This window comes from Bubalus bubalis, chromosome 18, assembly GCF_019923935.1.
Source record: "Bubalus bubalis isolate 160015118507 breed Murrah chromosome 18, NDDB_SH_1, whole genome shotgun sequence".
NCBI lineage: Eukaryota > Metazoa > Chordata > Mammalia > Artiodactyla > Bovidae > Bubalus > Bubalus bubalis.
The window spans coordinates 42206600-42228881 of NC_059174.1; the positions used below are offsets into that span (position 1 = coordinate 42206600).

The following is a 22282-nucleotide window of genomic DNA, read 5'->3' on the forward strand; positions in this document are numbered from 1 at the left end:
ACTATATTTTTGAAGTGTGTTATCTACAAATATATAAAAACTCATTAAACACCGCAAGATATTCCAGCTCTGAGAGGCACCAGTCAGGGGCCCCAATACTCATTGCCAAGGCTTGCCACCTTGGCAGGGTCAGCACAGGCGGAAGCCCCTTGTCATTGCCCCACTCCAGGTGGTTTCCCTGGAGGATGAGCAGCCCCACCTGCTGTCCCTTCAAGTCAGGAGCATTTAGTCCTGACCACATCCTCAGCTAGGCCTCAACTAGACTTTGCTCCCTTGACTCCCTCCCCACTGCTTCTCAAAAGGATCCCCATCAGACAAAAGGATGAAGTACAGAGATGAAGGGACCTGGGTAAGGCAAGAGCAGAAACATTAGTATAGAGCCAGAAATAAGCTTAATACAGAGTCAGGTGAACATGCGGTGCCAAGAGGGACATGAAAAACAGCTTCCCCGGAGGCAGAGCAAACAGGGAAACAAGAGGAGTGAAGAACTCTGTCCAGATAACTGAAAAGGCTCTTCTGCAGCTGAGGGCTAAGAGAAGTTTCTCTGGTGGGTCCCCTCCAAGGGAATGGACATTGAAGTGGAACCCAGAAACCAAGCATTTGGCAGGTCAGCTCCTGAAATGTTGCTCAGTAAATGCCCACAACAATCTGAAAAGGCAGTTTTCCCAGGTTGTTCCCTATCCCTGAGACACAGTCAGACCTGTATGTGTGTATAGGTCTGACTGTGTCACTCAGTCGTGTTTGACTCTTTGTGACCCCATGGACTGTAGCCCGCCAGGTTCCTCTGTCCATGGAATACTCCCAGCAAGAATACTGCAGTGGGTAGCCATTCCCTTCTCCAGGAGATCTTCCTGATCCAGGGACTGAACCTGGGTCTCTTGCATTGCAGGCAGATTCTTTACCATCTGAGCCACCAGGGAAGCCCTAGTGAGACCTATGTTTATCTCTAAAGTGTGTGTTTGCAGAGGATGTTTCTACTCTAAGATGGACATGAAAGGGAGATGACAGAGATCCATCCCACACGCACCTCACTATGGCTTCTGGGCCCCCCATGCTTGTCCCTCACACCAGCCACCCGGGAAGGCTCGGGGGAGCTTGGGCAAACTGATGCTTTCTCATCACCCAGGTTTCCTCTCAAATGCGCCCTGCTCTGTGACAAGTCTGCTCAAGCTAACGGTGCCTTCCTAGCACCTACCACCATCCGGAACTCCTTCCCAACTACTAGAATGTAAACTCCATGCAGGCAAGAACTTATCTTGCTCAAGCTAAATGCCAAGCACAAGGAACTTTGCCTGGTGCATGACAGATATTTAATAAATACTTGTGAAATAAATGAACTAACACACCCTTCTATATAGCATGTTCTATGGGCCAGGCACCGCTAAGCCCTTTTAAAAAATAATAACTCTTTCTCCCTCAGAGTAGCTCTCATACGTAAGTTTTATCACTAACCCATTTCACAGATGAGGAAACTGAGGCACAGAGAGATTTAAGTCATTTGTCTAAGGTCACACCACTAGTGGGGGATAGGACCTGGAGATCCAGCTCCAGAGTCACAGCCCTTGATGCCACAGCTGATAGGTGATGGGGGCAGGATGCCTGGCTCATAGCCAGCAGTTTTCATCCTCTTCCCCGAATTCAGAAACCTTGTTACACTCCTGCCCCTCATCCAGAGTTGCTCACACTGATTCCAGAGATAAGTAGCCTAATCCATTTAAAATCTTCTTTTTTAACGTTGTTGATTTTAGCTGAAATGCAAAGTGCAGCACAGAGGAGCCCAGACGGCATCCACTGGAGAGTCTGGGATTAGTTCATTAATAGGTTCGGCTGCTGCCCACGAGGCAGCATACCATTAGGAGCTAACTGCTTCCGACCACGCGCCACTTAGAACCGCACATTTGCAAATCAGCTCAAGATGCAGATCACCGTGAGAGATGGCAGTGTGAAAGAAAGGCATTTTTCATTTGTTCTCCTAGTAACAGCTATTATGGAATACGATTGGTGTAGACAATGCAAAAAAGTAGTTTTTCCCATTTGTTTTCTAAACCAGCCAACATACCCCATTCACACAGCACAACTCTGTGGGCAGCTGTGGGCATCTCAAACAGAAATCCTCCAGGAAGCAGTCTGGACCTGGGCAAACCAGACACGCCTGGCCTGGCCTGGTCCCCACATGCCTAGGTCCAGTGCTGAAAACACTGACAGTTTCTGCAGAACCCAGGAGAGGAGAATACACGCTCTGGGGAAGGAGCACCCTCTCTGTAAGGAAAGACCCCAGCTGAAGCCTGCAAAGTGGCCTGGCCCCCTTGTCCCAGAGACGCATGCTCTGGTGTGACCGTGTCATGTCTGTCATTGAACAAACTCCACCCGCCACTCTGTGCATCATCTCCATCCTCAGAAGATGCCCTCTCTCTTCTTCATTGTTCTGAGTATCCATGTGCTTCCTTTGCCTCCTGGTTTCTGCTGCTTCTGAGCTCCAGCTTTCTTGTGACTCCACTCTCCATGACCTCCCAAGGCCCCATTCACCTTGCAGCTTCCTTGCTGCCTTCAGCTTCAAGTGTGGTCTCCCACACTGAGAGCAAGCACTGCCTGGAAAAATAGCCAGAGAAACCAAGAAACTATCCTCTTCTCACTTCACCTTCCCAACTCTTTCCTCTGCAAAGAAGTATCTATGGGGTGTCAGGTCTCCTGGCATCCAGGAAGGTCAAGGAAACGGGTACCACTGGTTCTCCCCGAGCAAAGTTTAGTTTATCAGGCTTGTAGGAAATCGGAGCCAAAAAAGTAAAAATTAAGTTATTTAGGAGAGACCCTGCCTGAATGGATCTATCATTTGAGAAAAGTGGGCTGGCCCATTCCTCTTACTAATGGAACTACCTGCCTACTGGGGAAGATGGAAAACACTGTTGCAAGAAAATATCTTGGCTCCAAGAAATGCCAGCTTATGTTAATGCAGGAAGCCCAGTTTTCAGACTATTATCTTTCTCACTGTTAAGTAACACATTGAACTTCTGGGTTTATGCATCAGTCTCACAATTTTGACTAACGTGAGTCTATACCTAAGACAGATCCACTTACAGAATCTGAATAAACTCCAATTTCTGGATTGTGAGTTGAGAATCAAACTCAAGCTGTGATAGATTGCTAGCTAACAAAGGCCACTCTGCAGCGGCTACCTCTGGTTAATGGTCTCCCTCCCTGCTCCATACCAGGCCCTAGTAAAACTCATCCTGGAAAGGAGAGAGCACGCAAGCACTCACAACTTAAAGCAAGTGATTCTTAACCTTGGCTACTGAGTGGAGTCAGCTAGATCTTACCCCAGATACTCTAACCTAACTGGCCAGGCCTGCCCCATGGGCACTGCCCACCTCGTGGTTCTGTTGTGTGGTGAAAACCATTGACTAGAGCTTGGAAGCCCTCAGGTCCATCTCAGCTACCAGGGAAGTGTAAAAGGAGGGACAACCCACTGCAATTCAGAGCAGAAGCCTCTAGAGATGGAGGAAAACTTCCACCAAGGGCATAACTCACCTTGTCCTCCTCCACCACTTCCTCACCGAGTCCTGCCACGATGGCACTCCCCAAGAGTCAGGTGTCTGCGCTGGCTGATAAGAGGAACTGTGAGCTCTGGCTAAAGTTTGGAACTGCCTTTGGATGCAAGTTAAACCTATAATTAGAATTCACTGCCATTCCAATAATAGAGGACTGACCCACAGCCCAGGACTCCAGCGGCACCGGCTTCAGGCCAGTGATTGAAAACCTCAGTGGACAGATTTGCCACACCTTACAGCCATCTCCTGGTGGGCTGTCCCCTCTGATGTCCAATGAGGAGGAATTGAATTATGGCCTCAGATGCCAGAGAAGTCACGGAGCAGGGGTATGGGGGTGCAGTGGAAATGGCAATTATGCATGGACCTGGGTGGGCCACTGGGGACAAGGCAACATGGGAAGACAGCCAATCTCCCCTTAGTCCTTCAAGTCTCCTTCCAGAAACCCATCGCAGTGCCCGCTATGGTAGAGAAGCAGCTGCCATGCTGGAAACAGCACAGGGGTGTGAGCTTCGCCGAGAACCACCCCTGCAATGGCAGGGTCAAGACACCACCATCAGCCTTCACATTCACAAGTAATAAATATGCTCAAATTAAAAATGCATTTGCCCCACTCATTGTACCTCTGTTATGTATCATAACATGTAAATACACATTCCACTTGTCTTTCACTTATTATTTACTTTCTGTTCTCCTGTTGGTCAGCAGAGGAAATAATAACCATCTTCCTATGTATGTGTCTCAATATCACTAATATTCTTTAAATTTTATAGATTCTCCTTTAAGATTGAATGAAAGCTATCACCTTTGGCATGGGACGCAATTGAAAATTTTGTGAATTATATGCCTATTCTGCTCCTATTTTCCAAGCTAAATATCTAAGATAGAATATTTAAGAATATTTTATGACCACTCGAAAGTTCTTAAGAATATGGTGAGAAGAAGTGTGGAGCCGATACCATAGTTGGAATCAGGAGACTCTGATTTGAGTCCCAGCTTGTGCACGAAGCTGTTCTATGACTCTGGCTATTAGCATCTCCCTGGTTTTCCGTGTCCTCAATGAACTGGGAACACCCTTACCTGGCCTGCCCACCTCGTGGTAGTATTAGGAGCATCAACAGGTGCCCTACGAGGTAAGAAGCTGCAGGAAGCAGGGAGCAAGCAGCAGGAAACCCGTCACCACAGATGGGGCCCTGGAGAAGAGTGTGGGCTCAGTTAAGGGAGGAAAGTAGGAACAGCAGGTTCCCCAGAGGGACCAGAGTGTTCCCAGAGCCCAGTACGCACTGGAACTTCAGAGGAAGGACCCTCTAACAAGAGCTTAAGTTGGGGGCTCCCCAAAGCCAGGCGACTGAGACAGCTTGCCCACCTCATTCTCCCCCTGCCTAGGGTTTCCTCTGTGGCTCACAATGGCCAAGTCCAGTTGGAACCAGCCAGCAAGGACCACCCACATGACCAACCTCCAGGGGCAGAGGGAAGGGTAGAGAAGGCTGGAAATGGATGGGGTAGGGGTCATAACCAGCACAGAGGCTTATGCACAATCCAAATCTCCATTCAAACCCAGGTATAAAAGCCATGGTACTTCGCTGCAAAGGATTTTTTTAAATGCCTCAGAATTCAGCTCCCCTCAACTAACAAAGACCCTCCTTGATGCTGAGTCGAAAGGGACATGTAGTTCTAATCGGGGTACTGATGAATCGACTCTGCCTTAAGAAAGTTCAATACCCAAGAAGGCAAAATTTAGCATAGAATCAAGAAAGGTTCTTCACCTTCAAAGGGCTCTCCTAATGCAAGGATCCCTCCCAGGGCTCATTAAGCAGCAGGCCCCATCCCCTTCACTCACACACTCTCATGCACACACACTCACACGCACACACACACACACTGTCAGAGGCTGGCAGGGGCTGCAGGAGGGGGAGCCAGGAGAGCTGCAGGCGAGGGAGGGAGCTTGCCCACGGGTCAGTCACTGGCCACAGCCAGCACCCTGTACCTGCTTAGTCTCTGACACTGCAGTGTCAATGGAGAAATAGGACATCTGGCGCCATTTTGCAGTGTGCGTACCTGTTTGGTCTCTGACATTTCACTGTCAGAGGAGAAATATGACATCTGGAGCAGGTTTTACAGCACCATAAGCAACCAGGGTGCACCCGAATGCTTGTTTTTGTCCTGGAAGTCCTCAGTAAACGCCCCGGTCATATCCTGGAATTTCATCATAGGAGAATATCATGATGTAGTAACTGGGTGGATCTCAGAGGGTCAATCCGATCCCAGCTTCTGTTTGGCAGATAAGGAAATTGAGAGGCAAAGAGCAGATGTGACTTGCTCAAGACCACAGACACAGAGCAAGTCAGGGATGAATGAATTCAGGCTTCCTTGGCGCCTAGTCCTGCGTTCCTTATCCCCCCATCTCCACCCCTCAATGAGTGAAGTCCATGTGAAAATACCTGAGGATAGGGTGTCTGTTAGGATATAAAGAGGACAAGAGTACAGGGTCTCAAATTTAATCGCTTGAGTTCAAACCTCTGCTCCATTTGGCTGAGTGAGTTTGAGAAAGATATTTCATCTCTTTCTACGCCTCACTTGTTTCCTCTGTAAAATGGGTATGAAAAGCATATACCCACTTTAGCGAATCATTAAAAGGATGAGATGGGCCATATAAAGTGCTTAGTACATAATGAGCAATAAGAAAAAATGCCCAGTTTTGCCTGTTCATCGGAATACCAACATTAATGATAAGCATTTTCTCAGCCAAACTGAACATCCCAGGCATGGGACCCAACGTGATTCAAGAACTCAGTGACGCAACGGAAAGCAATGGTCTTTCCATCCTCTCATGAAAAGTGAAAGTGCATTCTGGTACTGCCCTGGGGATGTGGAACCCAGGCCTGCGGGGGGTAGGATGGAGAGAGGAGTATGACAGGCTGTTCCAGCCACTGACCTTCCTGGGAAACTGGTCTGTCCACGTGTCCCTAGCATCCAGGAGGCTGAAAAGGGGTAAGATTGACTTTTTTGTCATTTTATTTTATTTTTATATTGGAGTATAGTTGATTAAAAACATTGTGTTAGTCTCAAGTGTACAGCAAAGTGATTAAGTTATACACATACATATATCCATATCTATTCTTTTTCAAATCCTTTTCCAAGTTAGATTATTACAGAATATTGAGCAGAAGTTCCCTGTGCTATACAGTAGGTTGTTGTTAGTGATCTATCTTAAATATAACAGACTCACAGACTTAGAGAACAAACTTATGGTTACCATGGTTGGGGGTGGGAAGGGATAGATTGAGAGTTTGGGATTAACATGTATACACATGTTGGTTGTAAATACCCAAACTACGAGACCTGTAGTCCCCACCGCCTTGACTCTGGATCCTGGCCCTCTCCTTCTGCCCTCTGCCAAGCGCCTCCTTTATTCCTGGGAGTCTTCAAAGGGAGCTTCTGAAACACAGATTGCTTCATCCACCTACTGTGGACACCACCCCACACTGCCATGCTCTACCCTCTTCAGCCCTCTTCAACGCCCCGCCCCTCTATTTCCATAGTAACTACCTGGTGCTACCGCTCCAGACCTCCAGGGGGTGCTAGACCAGTACTCGTGATAGAGCTGAGGGAGGCAGGAGACTAGGTCTCAGCCTTTCCCTCTCACCCAGGTCCTTGGGTGTCTCCCCGTCTTTCCTCATCTTCAGTAACTCTCAAGGTCATCCCCCACCCCTCCTGTCCTTTGGTTCCTCCCCCCGCTGCCCCCAACCTCAGAGGGCTCCCCTCTGGGTCCTCCACTATCAGTACACTTTGGGATCTATGCCCAGCTACCTGGAATTGATGAATTATAGAGTAAGGCACCCCAACATCTACTGAGGCCATGATTAGGGCCCCCACTGGCCACAGGACATGAAATTTAAAAATTAAAGAAAAATAAAATTGCTATTGTTTCTGGATGGAATATCCGGATAATCACAGGAAAGGAGATCTTAAAACCATAATCATAATCATCTGTGGTCTTTGTTTGTGTAGACCTGGCTTAAGGCTTAAATTTAAACCCTCAGTGATGCTAAAAACTCCACGAATAGCTCATTTCCCAACAAAACTGCCATACAGGGAGGCAAATAATTTAAGTAGGGACAATGCTTCACCAGTATGCACATATTAAAAGTTGAAAATCACAACCCAGGGAAAGCCAACGCAAGCATGAAGGAAAAACAAACTTTTGTTTCATTGCTTCCAGCTGGAAAGATCTCCCCTTTCTGAAACTGTCCTCAGTTTCCTGGCCAGAGCCCTTTTTTTCCCTCTGAGCTGGGGTATCAAGGGGGTGACTGTCACAGATGGAGTGTTGAGGTGCAAATCCCTCCTTGGAGGTGCAGAGGCAGGAATTTCGAGGGGGAGAGACCCAGCCATCAGTTCACAACTGGAAATTTACAATGGATGTGTCTCCTCGTATCAGATTAATGGATGGAAGTGAGGTCTCATTCCTAACCCTAGGAGCACTTTAGCACTTTCATACAACATTATGTTTTCTGAGTGCTCCCCTTCCCCCCAGAATCAATGTATGGGTTATAGATTATTGATCACTAAGGACCCAGACCACAGCCTCTTGTTCAATGTCAGAATGAGAGCTATTGTTCTCCTTCCCAGGCTTCTAACCATGAGTCACCGTACATTTTCAGACACACAGCAATTATTCATAGTCAAGTTATCCTACCCAAGCTTATCAGGAATTTAAACAGAAAAATATGTACATGTGCCTTCCTGTGGCAGCACTCTATAGATACACAGGGAAAGTCAGGAAAAAACGTTATTGGTCCAAAAGGAAACTTGAAACCGTTGGCTTTTAATACGCAGCAGTTTCCACGAGACTAATATCGCCATCCTGTGAACCTGCCAGCAGATAGAAGCTACCACGTTATTGTGGTCTGTTCCTGAGGACAAATAAAGTATGCCACTCTTTAGTGTTGTGTGGAGCACGCCACGCTCTAGACAGAAGTGTTTCAAGTCAACACAATATGAAAAAATTCAAAATAAAATGAAAAGTGTCTGAAAACAAACCAACATAAATATACAGCAGTCCTGTTAATTATGATTATTTATGATCCTAAGAACTGGCATCATTACTGTGGTTTCCTTTCCAAAATCTCACAAACTTGTTACTATACAGCAGTTTCGGAGTTCTATAGGCTTAAAAAGGTGGTGTGCTGGAGGCGGAAGTCATTTGGGGTCGGGACCACGTGTGTCCCGGCTGCGGGGACCGGCTTGTACACGTGCATACATGTGTGTGATGCTGATACACGGTAAAATCCTCTTGGTCCTTGCAACGTCCCCTGCCCCCAACATTAAACTGCTGGTAACGCGTAACAGACGTCTCTGATGAGCACCACCAATCTATTAAACAAAGTGCTCCAAGCGCCGGCAAGGGGACTGAAGAATGATCTAGAAATCCGCCCCCTTGGGGGAAAACAGCCTAAGGAACATCACCGACAACACTGAATATTTCATCAGGGATGACAGGACTTTTCTCTTCCTGGTCCCCCACCCCCACCCCCTCCATCACCCTGCCTGCCACGACCCCCCGCTTCCCAATTTTTTCTCCACTCACTTGACAACTAGTCACGGCCACATCACCGCCGTCCCGCTGTCCTTGCAAGCTGACCTCTGTAGTGTGCGGTGCCCAGTGGTCATGCTGTCCTCGTCTCTCTCCAACCACATCTGACAGGAGACGAGGCGATCACCGCAGCGGCTCCTGGCACCTGAGACGCCCTGGGACTACACAGGTAAACCAGGGAGTCCGTGTTGTCTCCGGACCAACAACAGAGGGAAAGACATGACACCTCCAGCCAGGAGCCCACATCCGAATATTCAAAAGTTTCATCATGCGGGTGATGAAGGCGGCCCTCCCAGCCTTCCACGATGGGGTGTGCGCGAGGCAAAGGGGGCGGGGAGGGGGGTGTCAGGAAGGAGCACCCGGCCCTGTCCTCAATCCAGGGTGAAGAAAAGCTCAGATGTAACAGGGCAGTGATGGCAAGTCCAGTAAGGGGGCGTAGTGGAGGGAGGTGGTACTGACCCCACCCACTCTTGGAGCCCCTCCCTGCACGCTCCAGCCCCCAGACATGCCTGCAGCCACGTGGGAGCTCAAGGCCACACCTGCCCACTGACTAGCCCCAAGGAGACAAAGCAGGGAAATCATTCCTTTAAAAATGAGATGATGGCTTTTTGAGTTGCTATATTCTCTCGCAACTCCTTTTTGGCGAAGTGTCGGAGTGCAGAAAAACATGAAGTATTTTGACTGAAATAAACGCTTGCATGGAAAACAGAGAGCCCTGGGGAGTATTCTGAGACTTGAAGAACGTCATACTATTTTAAGCAGGTGACAGTAATGTCATCGTCTGAGAGGTTAGGGTGTTTTCTCTAGACTTGCAAGAGAAGAGAGTAAGTTTGCAGCAAATAAAGTCAAGAAACACACTTCCCAGTTGCACGGATCACTCACAGGCTGCCAGGACGGGCATCCCCCACCCCCACCCGGCTCTCTGCCTTGAAGGGAGCTAACCAGTCCTGCCAGGGAGAGAGTGTTCACGGGCTCCAAGCAGAAAACCAAATAAAATACAAACATGCTTTTCAAATCACTCTGGTTTTTCCAACTTTAATTACACCCCCTGCATCAACACGACTGCAAGCTGTTTGTTAAAAAAAAAAAAAAAAAAACCTGTCTCAACATCCACTGTGGTTATTGTGGACTGGGATCTGGGGCAAATCTGGACAGCATATTCCATGTAACCCTGAGCTTAATTCCATGTAACCCTGAGCTTAACGCTTACTCCACACCATCCCCTCCTCCTTTTCCGTTCCTGCCTTGGTAATACTTCATCGTCAATAGTATCTGGTTGCTACCTACTAGAACCGCAGGCGCTGATGGAAGTCTTTCCTTCTTACACAGCACTAAAATATACACAAAGGAGTCTTGTGGGAATTTTGCTGGAAGACCTCACTAGAACCTTATCTGCTTCACCCTGTTACGGATCAGGGTTCTTGGCCTTCCCCAATCAATAGAAATTGCTTAGAGGCCAGATAAGAAATCCAGGCAAGGCTTTACTGGGGCCCCTGCTGCCACAGCAGGAGTGAGAATGAACAATTCCCGAGGAGGAGCAAACTGGTTCCTTACACAGGGTGAGGGTAGGGGTGTGTCCAGGGGTCAAGTCGGAGGGGTGGCTTTAGGTGCTATGTTCAGGGGGTATGGGCAGTAGTCTGTTTTTGCTCCCAGCTCTTCAAAAGTGGCAGTTGGGATTTTTCAGTCTCTTTGCACCTGGGGGTCTAGAATTTGGCCCAGCCCCACACGCACACATGCACACCGTTATTTTTAGCCCCATACAGTTTCTTTGTATTTTGTAGCTAGAGGAGAGCTATGTCCAGGTGCAAGCGTTGCAGCACTATCTGCAGCAAAGGGGCCCGGGGCCCAGGGCCCAGCCTGCCGCCACTGCATGCTTCTTGACATCATTCTGGAGGTGAGAATGGCTCCGGGGAGAGGGAGATGAGACAGGTGGCAGTCCCGTTCTCTGTTCTCTTGGGTTCCGTGGTGAGGTCAGACACCCCTCCTGCTCCAGGAGCTGGGGAGGGTGAGGATGCTCATATGTCTCCACCCCCCACCTTCCATGCACAGGTGTAACTTGTCTCACAGGGAGACAGAGCATCCACTCCAGCAGCCATACAGCAGCGTCTAGGGACACCAGGAACAGAGGAGAAGCAAAGGGAGGTGACTGACTTGGGTCCTGTGCCTCTGAGCTCAGGAACACCCTGAAGATGATGGGGGACAGGTGGGCAGGAGTCTGGGAGCACTCCTCTACCAGCAAAACGGCTGCTACTGCTGATGCATGAGAACCTGAAATCCTTCAGGCAGGACCAAGCTTGCATGCCCTTGAGAACAACGCAGCCCTCCCCAGGTGAGCACCAGCAATCTCCCTCTTGGCTGGTGGACCAGTCCCTTAAATGGGTTCAAGTGGATGGACTGCAACGCTGAAGTCCCTGACGGGGTCATTGTTGAACTGGAAGCCCCCGGGGATTCCCTGGGATGCATAGCAGCCCCCACCTCTCAATCAGAGCCCCCCAGGTGGGTGTCCTTCCAGCCTTGGGATGAATCTCTTTCTCTTTTCTGGAGTACCCAGTGATGCAGTTGATATGACTACAGGAACCATATTATGTGAACTATGAATGTTTCTAACCTCGCTACACGTGCCCAGGGCTGGCTCTAAGAGAGATGGTGGTGGGGAGTGCCCAAGACCCAAGACCCAGCAAGGGCACTGCACATTCAGACCTCTATCTCCTGAGGCAGGAAAGACAGGGCGGGGCCCAAGATAACCTTCTCAGGCATAGGCATTAGGCAGAAGCCAAAGCTGCCTCCTTGCCTTGCACTTAATGAGGTCCTGAGGAACAGAAGAAGAAAGGTATCTAAATCAGAAACGCAGTAGCAGCTGAACAAGAAACTGCCCATGAGACACAGACAAAGAGAACAGACTTATGGACAGAGTAGAGGCGGGGAGGCAAGGAGCGTGGGACGGATGGAGAAAGTAACATGGACACTTACATTACCATATGTAAAATAGACAGCCGGTGGGAATTTGCTGTATGACTCAGGGAACTCACACCCAGGCTCTGTGACAACCTAGAGGCGGGGGATGGGAGGGAGGTGGGAGGGAGGTTTAAGAGGGAGGGGACATATATCTATGTGTCATGTGGCTGATGTGTGATTCTGTCTGATTCATGTTGATGTTTGACACAATATTAAAAAGCAATCATCCTTCAATTAAAAATAAGTTTTTTTTTTTTAAAAAAAGAAACTCTGACCATGAAAACCATGGAGAAGGCACAGGTTGCTGATGATCCTGTACCACCTTCCATGTGTGGGGCTCCACTAGTAAAGGAGATTTTGAGGGAAAACAGCTCTTAGAGCAACGCATGTGCAGCGACTTCAGGAGAAGGGAGCAGAGGACCAGGAGATGAGGTGACCTGGTTCCATCCAGGCCACACCTCTCCTCTCCTTTCAATGAATATTCCAACCACACCACACCTCTCCCCTCCTCTCAATGAATATTTCACCCCTAATCAAAAAAGCCCCACCCATTCAAAGGGCTAAAAATAAGATAAAAAAGATATGAAAAAACACTTGCTCACAAGGACCTCACCCTCACTTTTGCCTCAATAAACTGCTTCATTTTTCTCTTTGTGCTTCAGCCCCAGTGGGTTTTTTTTTTTTTTTCTTCTTTGCGTTCCTCATCCAAATTCTTCTTGGACAAGTTGAACAAGACCCTGGACTTCTGATAAAGCTTTTCCTCTATCACCCCTAGGAAGCTCATTCTGGGATGACTCTCACCAAGTGGGTGCAGAGTGGAACTGTTAGAACCATCTCACCTACTTGATTTCTTAATTTTCTTTCTTTTTGCTTTGTTTTGAGGGGTTTTGTTGTTGTTCTTTAAAACTGTAGAGGCCGCAGATGCTATCTTTTTTTTTAATATTTATTTATTTGGCTGCTCCAGGTCTTAGCTACAGCCTCTTTAGTTGTGGCCTGTGGGATTTGGTTCCCTGACGGAGGCCTGAACCTGTGCCCCCAGTATTGGGAGCTCTGAGTCTTAGCCACTGAACCACCAGGGAAGTCCCAGTTGGTTGGTTTTAAAAGGGGTGTTTCTGTGGTCTGTATATTTAGAGTCAGGCGTAAGTTGTGCATAAGTTGTAGCTATGTGCATGTCACAAGCTCATGAGGAAAACGCGCCTGGGGAAGTTTAAAGCAGGTTTTGCCGACGCTGGTCCCACGGACTCTTTGGCTCAGGTAATTCTTTGCTGCGTGGAGCTGCTCTGTGCATTGTAGCTACTTTAGGCAGCATCCTCAGCCTCTGCCCTCCCAACGCGGGAGGCATTCATCTCCTAGTTGTGACAATCAAAAACATCTCCAGACAATGTCAAATGTCCCTTGGGGGTGAGGTTCTGGTGGGGGCTGCCAAATGACACCATTTGAGAACCACCGCTCTAAACTTGAAGGTATTCACATGTGCAGTCAAGACTAGAACCCAGATGGTCTAGAAGCCCTTGTCCTTCCCATGATGCCCTGGGGGAAGGGCAAAGGCAGGGCTCAGCCTCCAGGCACTCTCCCCCCACCCCACTCCCCTGCCGTCATCATCCCAGCCTCCACCACCCTGATGCCACTCAGAGCCCATAACGCCACCCCCACCACAGAAAGTGGGTTTTCCTCTGAAGAAAGCTAGCCTTCCAACAAGCAGTGAAGGAATGAGACAAAGGCGTTGATAACCCATCTGCTGTCTTTAAAGCTGGGTCGCACAGTTTCACAGCAGCATGCCAGGATGACATGGCTTAGGTGGTAATGACTTCAGGATGCAATGTCATTCTACTGCTGCTGTGGATTCCTGCTCCCCATCCACAAGGTGGTGAAGGCACCTTTTGCCACACAGCCCAGTCATCAGGCCAGGAGGGGGAACTCATCAGAGTGGAGTCCATAGGACCCTCCTTGTGCTGCGTGGCCTGGGTCCCAGAGGGGCACCAGGAAGGTGGACCTGAGACTCACAGTACTCAGTCTAGAGCAGAGGGGAATTTCAGACTGATCTGTAAAAAAAAAATCCAAACCCTGGCCAAGACTTCAGCCCCAAATCTCTCACAAGGGTGTAGGAGCAGCACCCCCCCAACCCCACACCCTGACCAGCCAGGTGCCCAGGGTGGGCCAACTGCCCTGGTTCCCCCAGAGAACACTCTGCTCCCAGCCCAGAATGCCACTCATGGCTTTTCTCCCCATGCGGGGCTGTGAGATGGATTTTTATCTCAGTTATTCAGAGCATCCTCCTGGACTGTCTGCCAGGCTGAGCGCATGGCTTTGATCAGAAGGGTGAGCTCAGAACCAAATGTGCTGGTGGAGGGAGCAGCCCACTCAGGCCTCCCAGGGGGACACAGTTGGACAGAGACACTAAAAATAAAGACAAGGCAGCCAGCCACCTCCAGGCAGGGACATGAACAGGTACAAGGGCCCTGGGGCAGGACCGAGAGTGGTATGTTCAAAGTACAGAAGGACGATCCTATAGCTGGAATAGAGACAGTTGTCCATCACATGAGATCTTGCAGGGCATGGTCAAGGGGAGATGTTTTCTTTTAAATGAATCAAAAGTCACTGTAAGGGTTTGGGCAGGTAGGAAGGATGCTCTGTTGCCAAAAAGACCACCTAGGCCCCAATAAGCAAAGAGACTCTGAGTGGGAAAGAGTGGATGCAGGGTGACTGGTGCTTAGGAACCAGGGGAGGTGGACAGACATGGGCATGATAGGGATGAGCTTGGAGAGTAGGATGGCTGTATGGGGCAGGCAGTGAGGGCTTTGCAGAGGAGAGAAGAGTCAAGCATGGCACTGCAGTCTGCCACGGTGATGCTGTATGAAAACCCCCAAACTCAGGGGCTTCAGACAGTAAGCATTAAATTAGTTGACAAATCAGAACTGAGCAATTTAGGCTGAGCTTGGCGGGATGGTTCTTCTGGTCTTAACAATGCTCACTCTGACATCTGGAGGTTGGTTAGCTATTGGCTGGGCAAGCAGGCCAGCTGGCTCTCCTCCTCCGGCAGCCTAGCCCAGGCATGGCCTAATGAGGAAGGCCAAGGCAGAAGTGTGGACGAGTCCTGTCGAAAAACATCTTCCTGCCTCTGCTTCTATCTTATTTGTTAACACCCTTTGGTGGGAGCAGATAGAAACAGCAGCACCCTGAAGATAGACAGCAAAGGATGAGGACTAAGGCCACTTCTGCAGTTGATCTGCCAGGGTGGCCGTAGGCTGGCCTAACTGAGCAGCTGGAGCTACCTTTACTGCCTTGTGGCAGACTGAGAGAGGAATGCACTGGGAGTTTCAGGAATTCTGCTTGGGCTTAGGAGTTTGTATGGCAGCTGGTGGCTCAGATGATAAAGAATCTGCCTGCGGTGCAGGAGGCCCGGGTTCGATCCCTGGTCAGGAAGAGCCACCGGAAAAGGGAATGGCAACCCACTCTGGTATTCTTGCCTGGAGAATTCCATAGACAGAGGAGCTTGGCGGGCTACAGTTCATGAAGTCGCAAAGAGTCGGACACGACTGAGCAGCTAGACTAACACTAAGGGCCACTGTAAGTTCCCTAAAGCACTCTGTAAGGGCTCATGGGAGCTGCCCAATGCTGATGGGCGATTCTCTCATTTTTAAGCAAAAGCCACCAAGCTGGAATTCCAAAACTTCAAGACCACAAAACCTACTGATGAGCCGGCTTTGGAGACACAGGCATCCTCAGTCGACTATGTCCACCATTCTGTCTCCTCTGCGGAATGATGGAAAGTCTACCCTGAGAGACTCTGATTTTATGCTGATCGTTAACTAAGAATATTTCTCTCCAGAGATTTATTACATTAATGAGCTCTGAAATTACTCAGAGCAATTAAGTATATTGTTTTGAAACTCTTTAGAAATCATCAAAACACACTGGTTGTTTCTCAGGGAAACATAAATAAGGGATGCAGTTGGTACCCAGACAAACCCAGCCAGCTCGCCTCCCACTGGCTTTGGGAGTCCCTAGCTCCCGGCTCCCAAGGTAGACACATGCCTGCCCGGCTGAGAGAGACTCTGCTTCGCATACATAGTGGTACTTTCTTTCTGAAGAAAGGACTGGACTCTGAGTCCAACTGGCCAGACCTTGGATGGCTCTGCTCCCTGGGGCCAGTATGAGAGCCGGGGCTTGTCCTGCAAACTGCTCTGCACTCACACACAAGAAGCAGAAAGAGAGCTGAAAGCCACTCATGTGGCTTCAGAAGGCCTCTCGTTCCCAATAGCTGAGTGGTTTCTACATCCCTTGCTCAGCTAACACAGACCTATAGGAGCCACTGCCCCTCAACTGCCCGTGACACAAACGGGTGTTCAGATGGGGCCCCTGAATTGCACACACGGCTCACTCCTCCGTAACAAGTCACCATCATCACAATCACCTTCACAGCCGCTTCCCAGGCCAGATGGAGAAGGGCAGGAGCCAAGAGAAGCCCTCAGGTTTCGAGCTGCCTGACTCAAACACAGACCATGCCCCTCACTAGCTGTCTCACATAACAAGGACTCACATAGCAAGGACTCTATTAACGCAGCATATGTCACAGAACTTGGTCCTCCTAAACACCTCGTAACGGTAGTTCAGCAATTTGCCAACATTCTCTCATTTACTTTGTTGTTGCTGTTGGAGTATAATTGCTTTACAACAATTAGTTTCTGCTGTACCAGGAAGTGAATCAGCTACATGCGCTTCCTCTTGCACCTCCCTCTCACCTCCCCATCCCAGCCCTCTAGGTCATCACAGAGCACCAAGCTGAGCTCCCTGTGCCTTACAGCAGCTTCCCACTCGCTTTGCATTTTACACATGGTAGTGTATGTATGCCAATCCTAATCTCCCATTTCATCCCACCCTCCCCTTACCCCACCCCACTGCTTGTCTGAATGTCAGTTCTACACGTCTGCATCCCTATCCCCATCCTGAAAACTGGTTCATCTGTGGAATCTAGAAAAACGTTACAGATGAATCTCTCATTTACTTTTCACAACTATGAAATGGGAGCCACTATTTTTCCCTGTTTTACAAATAAGGAAGTTGAGACACATGGAAGGGAAGTGTTTTGCCCAAGTCAGCTGTAGGCTTGGAGTTTCTATAAATAACCTTGAGGGTCCTCTCCCCACACAGGGAGGCTGTCCTTATATGGACCATGTCATGGGCTTCTGGTCAAATTCAGCCAATGGAAGCCCCCAGAAGAGAGCAGGAGGGATAGGAAAAGTGGGACCACTCATTCTCCCAGCTCTGTCCTTACTGGTGACCTTCTCTCCGCTCCTCTCTGCAGGCTCCAGGATGCTCTGTCCCCCAACACTCAGGTCTGGACTTCCCCAGTCCCACACCCACAGACTCCTAAGTCCCACCCGCTCCTTTACAAATTGTCCTCTCATTAAACTCCTCTAATTTGCACCCTTTGAGTGTGCCATCTGTCTCCTGCTGGGGCCCAAACTCCCAAGTCTGTACTCTAGGGACTACTGGGTACTGCCTAGGTTCTGGGCCCTAGAAAACAAGAGTGTTGACAGGAGGAGGCTAAAATGAAGACCAGGAAGGTCCCAGCTCTCTCAGCCCTTTGGGCTTCCAGCTTCCTGTTGGATGATAGGGGCCAGAGGAGCCCTGTCACAACCACCAGCACAGACCCCGGGAGCCCACGGACACAGCCAGAGTCCTGGCTACTTAGATAACAGCCCAGGACAGTCCCAGCACCTCCTCTCAGCTCTGCTGTAAGCTCTGTGGTCCAGGAAGAAGGCCAATACTAAGTGCGGAGGATAAGGGGAGACCCAAAACCCCAGATCTGGGGAGCAAAGCTCCAGCAAGCTCTTCCTAGAAGCCTACCTGCCAGGAAACTAGCTGACCTTTCAGAACCTCCAAGTCCCAAGTTTAACTGAGTGTGGCCTGGTCATTCTGGGCCCAGGATGGCCAGAGGGCATTGCGTTTAGAAGGGAAGAGGCCTCTCTCTCTCTTACTCCCCTGCAGACAGAGCCCTCCCCACAACACAGAGGGGAAGGCTCTGTCCTGGAGCTTACAAAGATAGCAATGTCCTGAGAGACTGGGATCCCAGGACAGGGGCGGGAATGGGCTGTTTTCTTTGTGTCTTTGCTTCCCTCCCCATCACCCTCTGGTGCCAATCACATCCATCTTCAGGTAAACATAAAATACACGTCCATTAGATTCTAGCACCATGAAGGGCCCAGATCAAATCCCTTTGCCTGCACGGAGCTGGGCAAGGGAGTCCTCGCTGAGTCCATTCAGACTTGCTAAGATGCCTCGTGCCACCGTGTCCACCCCGTGGAAACTCCATGAAGAGAACAAAACCTTCATAGTCTCACACATATACCCACCTGCCTCCTAATGCCTGCAGGCCTGGACACAGCCCACTTTCCAGACATTCCAAATAACAGTCAAAACAAAGAAAATCGCCGGCTTCCCTGGTGGCTCAGTGGTCAAGAGTCCATCTGCCAATGCAGGAGACACGAGTTCGATCCCCGATCTGGGAAGATCCCATATACCACAGAGCAACTAAGCCCATGTGCCACAACTATTGAGCCTGTGTTCTAGAGCCCATGTGCTTCAACTCCTGAAGGCCAAGTGCCTAGAGCCCATGCTCCACAACAAGAGAAGTCACCACAATGAGAAGCCCTTGCACCGCCACTAGACTGTAGCCCCCACTCACACAACTAGAGAAAAGCACGAACAGCACACTCAAAAATAAAATAAAATAATAAAATTATATATATATATTTTTTAATTACAGACTAGTGGGACAATAACAGCCCTCAGAGACCATCTGCACCATTATACAGATGGTACATACTTTTCCCAATATTTTATTAAAATAGTATATTTAACCATGGTTAACCAAGAATATTAACTTCATCCCACCCACCCCACCCCCATATGCAGCATGACATAGTAGTGATTTCAAATATCCTTAATTGTGATAACCAACAAAAACATTTCAAAGTTTGCAACTAAAAACTAGACCTTGCAAACATTCTGCATTAGAAGAAACATCACAAAGCTCTCGAGCAGAATTCTTTTCTCTGCCTGAGAGTTAATGTGGTATGCCACCCACCTGACATTACTCCTGGTCTGCTCTTTCTCCTCTATGCACAGAAGAGCGTCTCATTTATAAGTACCCACTTCATAAATAAATCGGCATTTTCACATCATTTAATGTTTCTTTTCAGCTTCACAAAGAAACCAGTAAATAAAACTGCCGACGACAGTCACGACATAGGCTCTCACAGTAAGATAAAAAAACTTGAAAATGTGCAGAGATGCATCGGCACTCTTTTACATAAAAAGATTTTCAAAAGTGCAAGGCACAATCTGCAGTTTTTTTAGGGGAGATTTTAGGCACATCCATTTCTTAAAGCAAGCTTCAGTATGAATTCCAGTTTTGTCTTCATAACACCTGTTCTAGTTAGTCTTTCTTTAAAAAAAAAAAAAGAATTCCTGTCAAGTGTGAAATAGGGCATCTACGGTCCCGAAAGATGAGGTTTTCAGTTATGGCTTGCCTGTCCTGTTTTCATCCTTGCTGGCTTTGGTTTGGGGATGTACTGGTTATTTGCATGGGACTCGAGTTCTTTCCGGAAGTAGAAGATGGCTTTGTTTAACCCTTCCTCCCGCGGGACCACGGGCTCCAAACCCAGCATCAGCTTCGCTTTCTTGATGTCTGGTTTCCTTTTCCTTTTCGTCCTGGGCTTCAGAAAGAAACTGAATTTTACTCCCACTGCCAACAGGGTTTTGATGACCTGAGCAAATTCTAGGATGGTGTGTTCTTCCGAGTTCTCCAGGTTGACGGGGCTGCTGACGCTGCTGTTCGTGAGCGCCACGAGGCGGTTCACCAGGTCACTAACGTATCGGAAGGCCCTCGTCTGTGATCCGGATCTGTACACTGTGAGCGGTTCCCCCTGCAGCGCCTGCAGGATGAAGTTGCTGACCATCCGGCCATCATTCGTGTGCATTCGGGGCCCGAAGGTGTTGAAGATCCTGGCTAGTGCACCGCCACGCCCTCCTGCTTCATGCAAGCGTAGCACATCTCCGCGACTCGCTCCCTTTGTTGTAGTAGGCTCAGGGTTCTATCGGAGAAGGCGATGGCACCCCACTCCAGTACTTTTGCCTAGAAAATCCCATGGACGGAGGAGCCTGGTAGGCTGCAGTCCATGGGGTCGCGAAGAGTCGGACACGACTGAGCAACTTCACTTTCACTTTTCGCTTTCATGCATTGGAGAAGGAAATGGCAACCCACTCCAGTGTTCTTGCCTGGAGAATCCCAGGGACGGGGAAGCCTGGTGGGCTGCCGTCTATGGGGTCGCACAGAGTTGGACACGACTGAGGCAACTTAGCGGCAGCGGGGGCAGGGTCCTATGGGATTCACGCGGCCCCAGTAATCCTCGGTTTGTGGGTGGACTTCAGGGTCTCTGCACACCTCTGAGGTGGAGGCCAGGAATAGACGGGCCCCAACTCGCTTTGCCAGCCCCAGAATGTTCAGTGTCCGAACGGTGTTGGTCTTTAGTGTCTTGAAGGGGTTGTACATGTAATTGGGAGGGGAGGCAGGAGAGGCCAGGTGGTAGATCTGGTCCACTTCAACGTACAGCTGCTCCAACATGTCATGGTTGATCAGCTCAAAGTTCTCATGGCCGATCCAGTGCTCCATGTTCCTCTTCCTGCCCATGAAGAAGTTGTCCACCACGGTCACTTTGTGACCATCCATCATGAGCTTGTCCATGAGGTGGGAACCCACAAAGCCCATGCCCCCAGTTACCAAAATTCTTTTACAGTCCTTTTCTAATAAAAATTTTACTGGCGAGTATTTCTGGGTGAAGCTCTTTTCCAAATCTCTGATTTTCTCCCTCAGTGGTTCAATTATCTTGTCAAGCCTGCTCTCAATTCTGAGCTCCCCGTTTTCCTTAATGGGCCTCATGTTAACCAAGTTGTCCCAAACAGAGGCCACGAAGGTGAGCAGTGCGATGCACAGCAGCAGCTTCGTCCTCCTGCAGCTGACAGCGGACGCGAGGCAAAGCAGCGGCTGGCTCAGCATCCCAGGCCATGCGCTGTGGCCCCAGATGGTACAGATTTTACAGATGGAAAAAACTGACATAGCTGGGGGAAAGGGCTCAGACAAAAAGTCTGAATACAAAGACAAAAGGTCCAACCCCCAACCCAGGGCTCCCTGGGCTGTTACTACAGTCTGGCTATTTTCATTTCCATCTCTAAATTGCCCCAGAACCGTGCTTGGACCCAACCCAAGGAGGAACAATGCCATCTGGCCTCTGAGAGTTTGGGGAAAGCTCTCTTTAGCACTAGATGCCTAGTGGCACTGGGCTTTCTTTGAGTTGAGTAATAATCGATGTTTGCTGCCACGGTTGCCTCAAGGGTTATAAGCCAGGGCCAGCTGCAGGCCCAGGGCTGCACACCATTTGATGGCCTCGGAAGTGTGGTAAATGTAAACGGTGCTGTGCTGTGCTTAGTCACTCAGTCGTGTCTGACTCTTTGCAACTGTATGGACTGTAGCCCGCCAAGCGCCTCTGTCCATGGGATTCTCCAGGAAAGAATATTGGAGAGTGTTGTCATGCCCTTCTCCAGGGGATCTTCCTGACCCAGGGATCGAACCCGAGTCTCCTGCACTGCAGGCGGATTTTTTTACCATCTGAGCCACAAGGGAAGCCCAATGTAAATGGTGGTTCTCTTTAAAAAGTGTCTGGTAAAACTTAAAACAAGGACTTCCCTAGCAGTCCAGTGGTTAATAATTCACCTTGAAATGCAGGGGACACAGCTTTGATCCCTGGACGGGCAACTAAGATCCCACCTGCTGAGAGGCAACTAAACCAGTGCCCCAGAACTACTGAACCTGTGTGCCACAACTAGAGAGAAGCCCGGGCAACCCAACATAGAGCCTTCGAGCTGCAATGAAGACTCAGTGCAGCCAAAAATAAATATGTCTGTTCTTAAAAAAAAAAAAAAATGTTAAAACATCCTAAGAAGTTTAGAGCCTAATGTATAGATTTCGGCTTCTCCCACTTTCTACAAGCTCTGTACCAATTAATCGTAATGGTCTTAGTATCCCTACAGATTAACATAGAATAAAGCAATCCCTGTGAAGTCTCACTGAACCACCACAAAAGAAACCTACCAAAGGGAATGATCGCGGCTTGGCCAAGTGAATCCTGAG

The 22282-nt window shown here is 49.1% G+C and overlaps 1 pseudogene; it reads right to left on the minus strand.

The window, feature by feature from the left end:
• Window positions 1-19539: 19539 nt before the first annotated feature.
• On the minus strand, window positions 19540-21151 carry LOC102403663 (annotated as a pseudogene).
• Between the last annotated feature and the right edge of the window lie 1131 nt (window positions 21152-22282).